General features: G+C 45.2%; 1 protein-coding gene across 2 annotated transcripts in view; it reads right to left on the bottom strand.

Annotated features, from left to right (window-relative positions):
- LOC121620146 (zinc fingers and homeoboxes protein 2-like) overlaps window positions 1–4,736 on the bottom strand; it is a 102,659-nt gene extending 97,923 nt beyond the window's left edge. For both annotated transcript variants that reach the window (XM_041956100.1, XM_041956099.1), the window contains exon 1: window positions 4,606–4,736. The gene's annotated coding sequence lies outside the window, so the exon portion shown is untranslated. The remainder of the gene's footprint in view (window positions 1–4,605) is intronic.
- Between the last annotated feature and the right edge of the window lie 1,264 nt (window positions 4,737–6,000).

The following is a 6,000-nucleotide window of genomic DNA, read 5'->3' on the forward strand; positions in this document are numbered from 1 at the left end:
AGATCCTAGAACCATTCTGCATCTTAACAATACGATACAACATAACAGGTGGCCCATGGCTCATCATCAGCTTCAGTTTTGGCGCTCCACAGAGGAAGGTTTGGTCACCTCTGATCTGACTCTACCGACTACAGCAACGTGTAGTTTTAATATCTGCTTTTACACACTGCTTTGTGATTATTTGGGCGTCCAGAGGTTTGCCGTTAGGAAGGATAAAACTGACATTTTTGCAGAATATGATGTAACAGGAAATATTATAGTATTAGAAACAAATAACCAAGAGTTCAGAGGAAGATATGAAAGCTTTGGAGTCCAAGTCAAAAATCACCGTACATGGGTAAAAGCCTTTCGCAGCATGAACAAATATTGGTGCAGATTATTTGCACATAACTTAAAAAAAATTAGATTTCATGGTCTGTCGTGAAAGCTTCTACATGAGTGCTGGAAAATAAAAAAAAAGCATATTCATTTCTGCAGATTTCCAAATACAGAAAGAAATCATGAGCTACACAATGTCCTTCAGACAGACGTCACATTCAGCAGCGACGAGCGCAGATCGTTAAAGCTGATCCAGCACCAAAACCAGAGCTCCTTTCACGTCTGGGGGAACTTCGCCCCAAACCCTCCGAGTCGACGTGGAAGGTGGGTTTGGTCCAACAGCAGCGCCGTGCAGCGTGTGTGTGTGTGTCAAGTTTCCCCATGAAGAGCTCCAGCAGAGAGGCAGGGTGGACGCGCGCGCGCACACACACACACACACACACACACACACAGTGACTAGCCCATGCTCTCCAGTGACTCACCACATGCACGAAATCACCGGCACTTCACTCACTCACACACAACCTGGCACGCTCGTACTCTCTTTCCCAAACACACACCCACACACACAGCCTCTCACTATTTCATAAAGCACCAATAGCACTGAAAATATGTGTGTGTGTGTGAAATAAAAGCAAGACCGAGCGAGTGGGGGGAGGAAAAAAAAAGGTCTGAATATGTGTGTGTGTGTGTGTGTGCGCAAGACGCAGCTGTCAAGCATGCTTTCTGCATGTGTGTGCGTGTGCATGTGTGAAATAAATAGCAGTTTGACAGAGCAACAAAGAGTGTGTGTGATGTCGCATAGTGTGTGTGTGAGTGTGTGTGTGTGTGTGTTTGTTCCAGCTCGTATAGCTGTCATAAACCCTCATGACTGAATGCCATCGAGGGCAACAGAAACCCGGAATGGGGTCCATTTCAATCGCCGCAAATAATAAAAAAACATGCGTTGAGCGGCAATTTTCAGCGATAAAAACCACTGATGTGAACAGTCTAAACGGTGAAATAAAAGCTCGCTGCTGCTGCAGCGTGTGTGCATGTGTGTGTGTGTTGGGGGGGGTGGATTGGGGTGACAGGTCAGGTGGCAACAGAAAATCACAGCTGCACTTCCTAGGAACTGGCAAAATGTGTGTGAGTGTGTGTCAAAGAAATAGCAGCGTGTCAGAGCAGGAAGAGGAAAAGCGAGAGTGTGTGTGCGATGTGAGGGTATGTGTGGAAGTCTCCGAGCGAGGAAGGGAAAGCGCACGAGAGCTGTGCGATGTGTGTGTGTGTGTGTGTTGGCGTTTGTGACAAATAAATAGCAGCCAGAGAGCAAGCGAGCGCGCTCTGATTCGGAGACTGGCAGCATGACTGACTGATCCCTGCATCCATATCATAGGATTAAAAAGCCTGACACGGCTGCGATACAATAGAGGCAAAATATGAGACAAAAAAAGTCGGTCAATGGGAAAGGAAATGTGATTATGAACCAGAACAGAGAGGGAGATAATATTAAAAAATCTGACACACTTTCAAAAAGAGCCATACAGTGCAGCAGCTGGGAGGAGGTGAATGTTAACGCTGTCACCGGGCAGTATAGAGGCAAGAGGAAGAGGAGGAGCTGCTGCCAAATACGAGCCTCTCCAGTGTTTTCCAAGAGCCAAGACACACTTCAGTCACACTGTCAGGGATGTGGTGGAGGCTAAAACCTGCCCAAATTCAGTTTACACACCTGTTCTTCTGAGCCTGACGGAAATCTCCCCTCTGTACGTCCTTCAAACTCCAATCAAACTGTACGGAGTCAAGCGAGGACAGCCAGGAAAGCACAAAAACAAAGGGGTTTCTGTTGGGAATGCTCTCCTGACGGGGGTCGTAGGTCAACAGGTTTTTCGTGCGCCACCATTCCACTGCGTATGGCCTGAACCGGCTTGCAAGGCACACCTAATTATTCATGATTTTATGTAACAAGATTTGGGTAGAAAATTAGGTCGGAGAACATAGTGAGAGGGAACTGGATGAACTTGGAAAAGAGAGAAGTTTGATCTTGAGCCGAAATGTGAGAAAACTCAGATATTATAAAGCACCAACGCTCGTCTGCACACAGACAATACGGAAACACGCTTGCTTCTGCACGATCTGAGTGAACACACCACATAAACCAGTCTGTCCTCATACAACCAGCCAGTTTCTGGAAAAATTATGTGTAAAAAAACTGCTTTAAATACAATTAATACCCAGCAATGCATTCAAATCAGCCTAAATACACACTGGTTTCCATACAAACCAGTTTAAACCAGTCCAACATTAAGGTGACAGTCAGTTTCTTTACAGTTAGAAACCAGACTGCCACACACACTGACGCCAAGTTCTTATATAAACCAGTTTAAATCCAGAATACTGTGCACACTGACAGTTTGTTTCTTACATAAACCAGTTTAAATCCAGAATACTGTGCACACTGACAGTCTGCTTCTTATATAAACCAGTTTAAATCCAGAATACTGTGCACACTGACAGTTTATTTCTTACATAAAACAGTTTAAATCCAGAATACTGAGCACACTGACAGTTTATTTCTTACATAAAACAGTTTAAATCCAGAATACTGTGCACACTGACAGTCTATTTCCTATATAAACCAGTTTAAATCCAGAATACTGCGCACACTGACAGTTTATTTCTTATATAAACCAGTTTAAATCCAGAATACTGCGCACACTGACAGTCTATTTCCTATATAAACCAGTTTAAATCCAGAATACTGTGCACACTGACAGTTTATTTCTTATATAAACCAGTTTAAATCCAGAATACTGTCCACACTGACAGTCTGTTTCTTATATAAACCAGTTTAAATCCAGAATACTGTGCACACTGACAGTTTATTTCTTATATAAACCAGTTTAAATCCAGAATACTGTCCACACTGACAGTCTGTTTCTTATATAAACCAGTTTAAATCCAGAATACTGTGCACACTGACAGTTTGTTTCTTATATAAAACAGTTTAAATCCAGAATACTGTGCACACGGACAGTCTGCTTCTTATATAAACCAGTAGAAAACCAGTCTGCCATTAACTGGCATAGAGTCAACGTCTGTTCACCAAACAGGCAGCCAGTCCTCTGAACCAGACCGACAGTTTGTATATAACATTAAACGAATAAAACAACATCATTTAACAAACTTAATCGACTTATTTGTCTCCGTGTGAAAGAGTTAAAGGTGTAGAAATCCTAAAGAAGCGGCCCGTTTCCATATGAAACTGTTTAATATCAAAGTCGTCGGCAGTTCGTGTCAACAGTAACGTTACAGTATGGACACCTACGGTCCGTATCTACACAAAACAGGCGGAAAAAAGCGACTGCAGCGTTAAAGACAGCTCCTTTAAACGTATAAACCAGTTTAAATACCAACAACCACATTATCTGCTGCTTCGTGTCTCTACAAAACCAGTTAAAAAGCAGTGTGCCGTTAGCAGCCAGTGTTTCTATACAGCCCGCTGACGGCGGCTTCACCTCAGATGACCCAACCAGCCAGACTGGCTGTCTGCTAGCTAGCCCCGTTTGAACCTCACATACAGCGGGCAATAACAACACTTAACCGACGCTACGGACCGAGCTGTCACTCGCTCTGTCGGTACCGTGCCACGGTAAAATACACCGGGACCATTTTCTACTTGGCTCGCCGGAGTAGCGCTAACTCGCGGGGAAGAAGGGGAGACGGAGCCAGCCAAAACAAACGCATTTCCCGACATGAAAGCATAACATCCAGAGACGGGCAGCCACGTTTCGCGCTGCTGTGTGCGGGGAAAGGCTAAAGCTAAAGCACTTAGCTCCACCGGGTTGCCCGTCATTGGCAGGGGCTAACTGGCTAGCGGCTAGCTCCGCTGGCTAATAAATTTATTATGTGCACTTTCACCGGGGGTGGAGGGGGCACGGCAAAAGTTGGCTACCACAAAAAAACAACGCGAACCGGATGACATTCACTTGTCAGACAACTATCCTCAAATATAATCCGAGAGCGGTCGCACGGCAACTAAAGTTGCCTGACAGCCAGGTGTCTAACTGTTTTAATTCTAGTTTGGCTGCCGTGGAGGTTTGCTGGGTGATAGCAAGGTGATTCCCACTCTGAGAGCCTGTGATGGAGGGGACGGTCGCTAGCAGCAGCAGCCTGGGCAGAGACAGCCAGCCCGCCAGGCGGCTAGTCTGGCTGCAACCAAGCCGCTTTAATAACTTCACTTTTGCGGTCACTTTGGTCAAAATTTCTCTCCAGGAGTTAAATAAATAAGAAGTTTCCCTTGTGTCCTACCTGTGTGTAGTCTCTTGGTGCAGGGTGCGACAGCCTGGAAGTTGATTATTCCCAGATATCCAGAGTGGTGCGGTGCGGGGCGCATATAGCTAGCGCTGGGTACAGTAAAGATTGTAGCATAGCTAACCTAAAGACAACAGTAGAGAGGAGAAAAAAAAACCTCCTCGTTGCTCATAGGGGGGATCGACGACAAAAACCACATGATCTTTTACGTCAGCATATATTTGCATAGGATGCCAAATTTATGTTTCGCGTCCAGGTGACGTGAAAATGTACAGAAAAGTTTGATTATGGCGGAGCCGGACGCTGGCACGGCTGGTCGGGTTGCGGTGGAGAGGCGCAGGCATGCTGCAGCCACGCACCCCTGTCCCCCTCCTGCAGCCCTGATCTGCACCGGTGTGCCGATTCAGGACTTACGGCATGGGCGGCTGTTCTAACCATCAGCCCAACCTCTCTATACATTCCTGTGGGGGCTTAAAGCACGAATGCGGTGCTCTATATCCAGTTTATAAGGACTTTTTTTTTTTTTAAAGCAAAGCCACTTTTATCTGCGTGCTATCAGCTATCAGCACGCTGCCTCTGCACCACCTCTCACGGAACTTATAGTTTTATATACAGTATCCTGTTTTTTTATTGTTTGTTTGTTTGTTTTACAATATCTAACTTTGATTAATTTTCCTGACTCTTGTTCCAGTCAAAATCAAACGTCTGCTCACATTCCTGTAAATGCAAATAAATGCGCGGTGTGGCGATAAAGCACATAAAAATGTCAGTGTGTTCTTTTTGTTAGAACACCTGTTTGATCCAGAGCTGACCTCACAAACAGCAGCCTGCTCTGGTGCAGCAGCATCACACCCTCCGACCAGCATCTGAGGAGCCGTGGGGCGGCTGTGAGGGGAGAGAGGTGTGGGAGTGGAAGTTCAGTTTCCCCGTTCGCCACACAGCCGTCGGCATTTAATCAGGCCCGTGTATTTTCTTTTTAAATATATAAATGGGCTTGCTGTAGCCGATCAGATGCAATAAATGTAGAAACATCTCCACGCAGCTCTGTGAAAGTGTGACAGAGAGCGACACCTACAGGAGGCTCTGAGAGCTGCAGCCTGCCTGTGATGCTGTATGGTGTGTGAGTTCAGTTCACGAGTCATTTCAAGATCAGGGCAGAACTTCTTGCTGCGTCAGTGACCTTTGAAATCTGCGGTGAAATGTGTGTATTCACGACAGGATGAGCGTTAAACTTCCTGAGATCAATTCTGCGACCGATCATCCACTTTTTGGCCTTTACCAAGTCACTTAAACATACCATTTCCAAAATTCTGATGAGATTGTGACAGTTTCAACAAATTATGAAATTGCTAGTCATTAGTTTAAAAAAAAATCATTAATTGCTACAAGTAA

This window comes from Chelmon rostratus, chromosome 16, assembly GCF_017976325.1.
Source record: "Chelmon rostratus isolate fCheRos1 chromosome 16, fCheRos1.pri, whole genome shotgun sequence".
In the NCBI taxonomy this organism is placed as follows: Eukaryota; Metazoa; Chordata; class Actinopteri; order Chaetodontiformes; family Chaetodontidae; genus Chelmon; species Chelmon rostratus.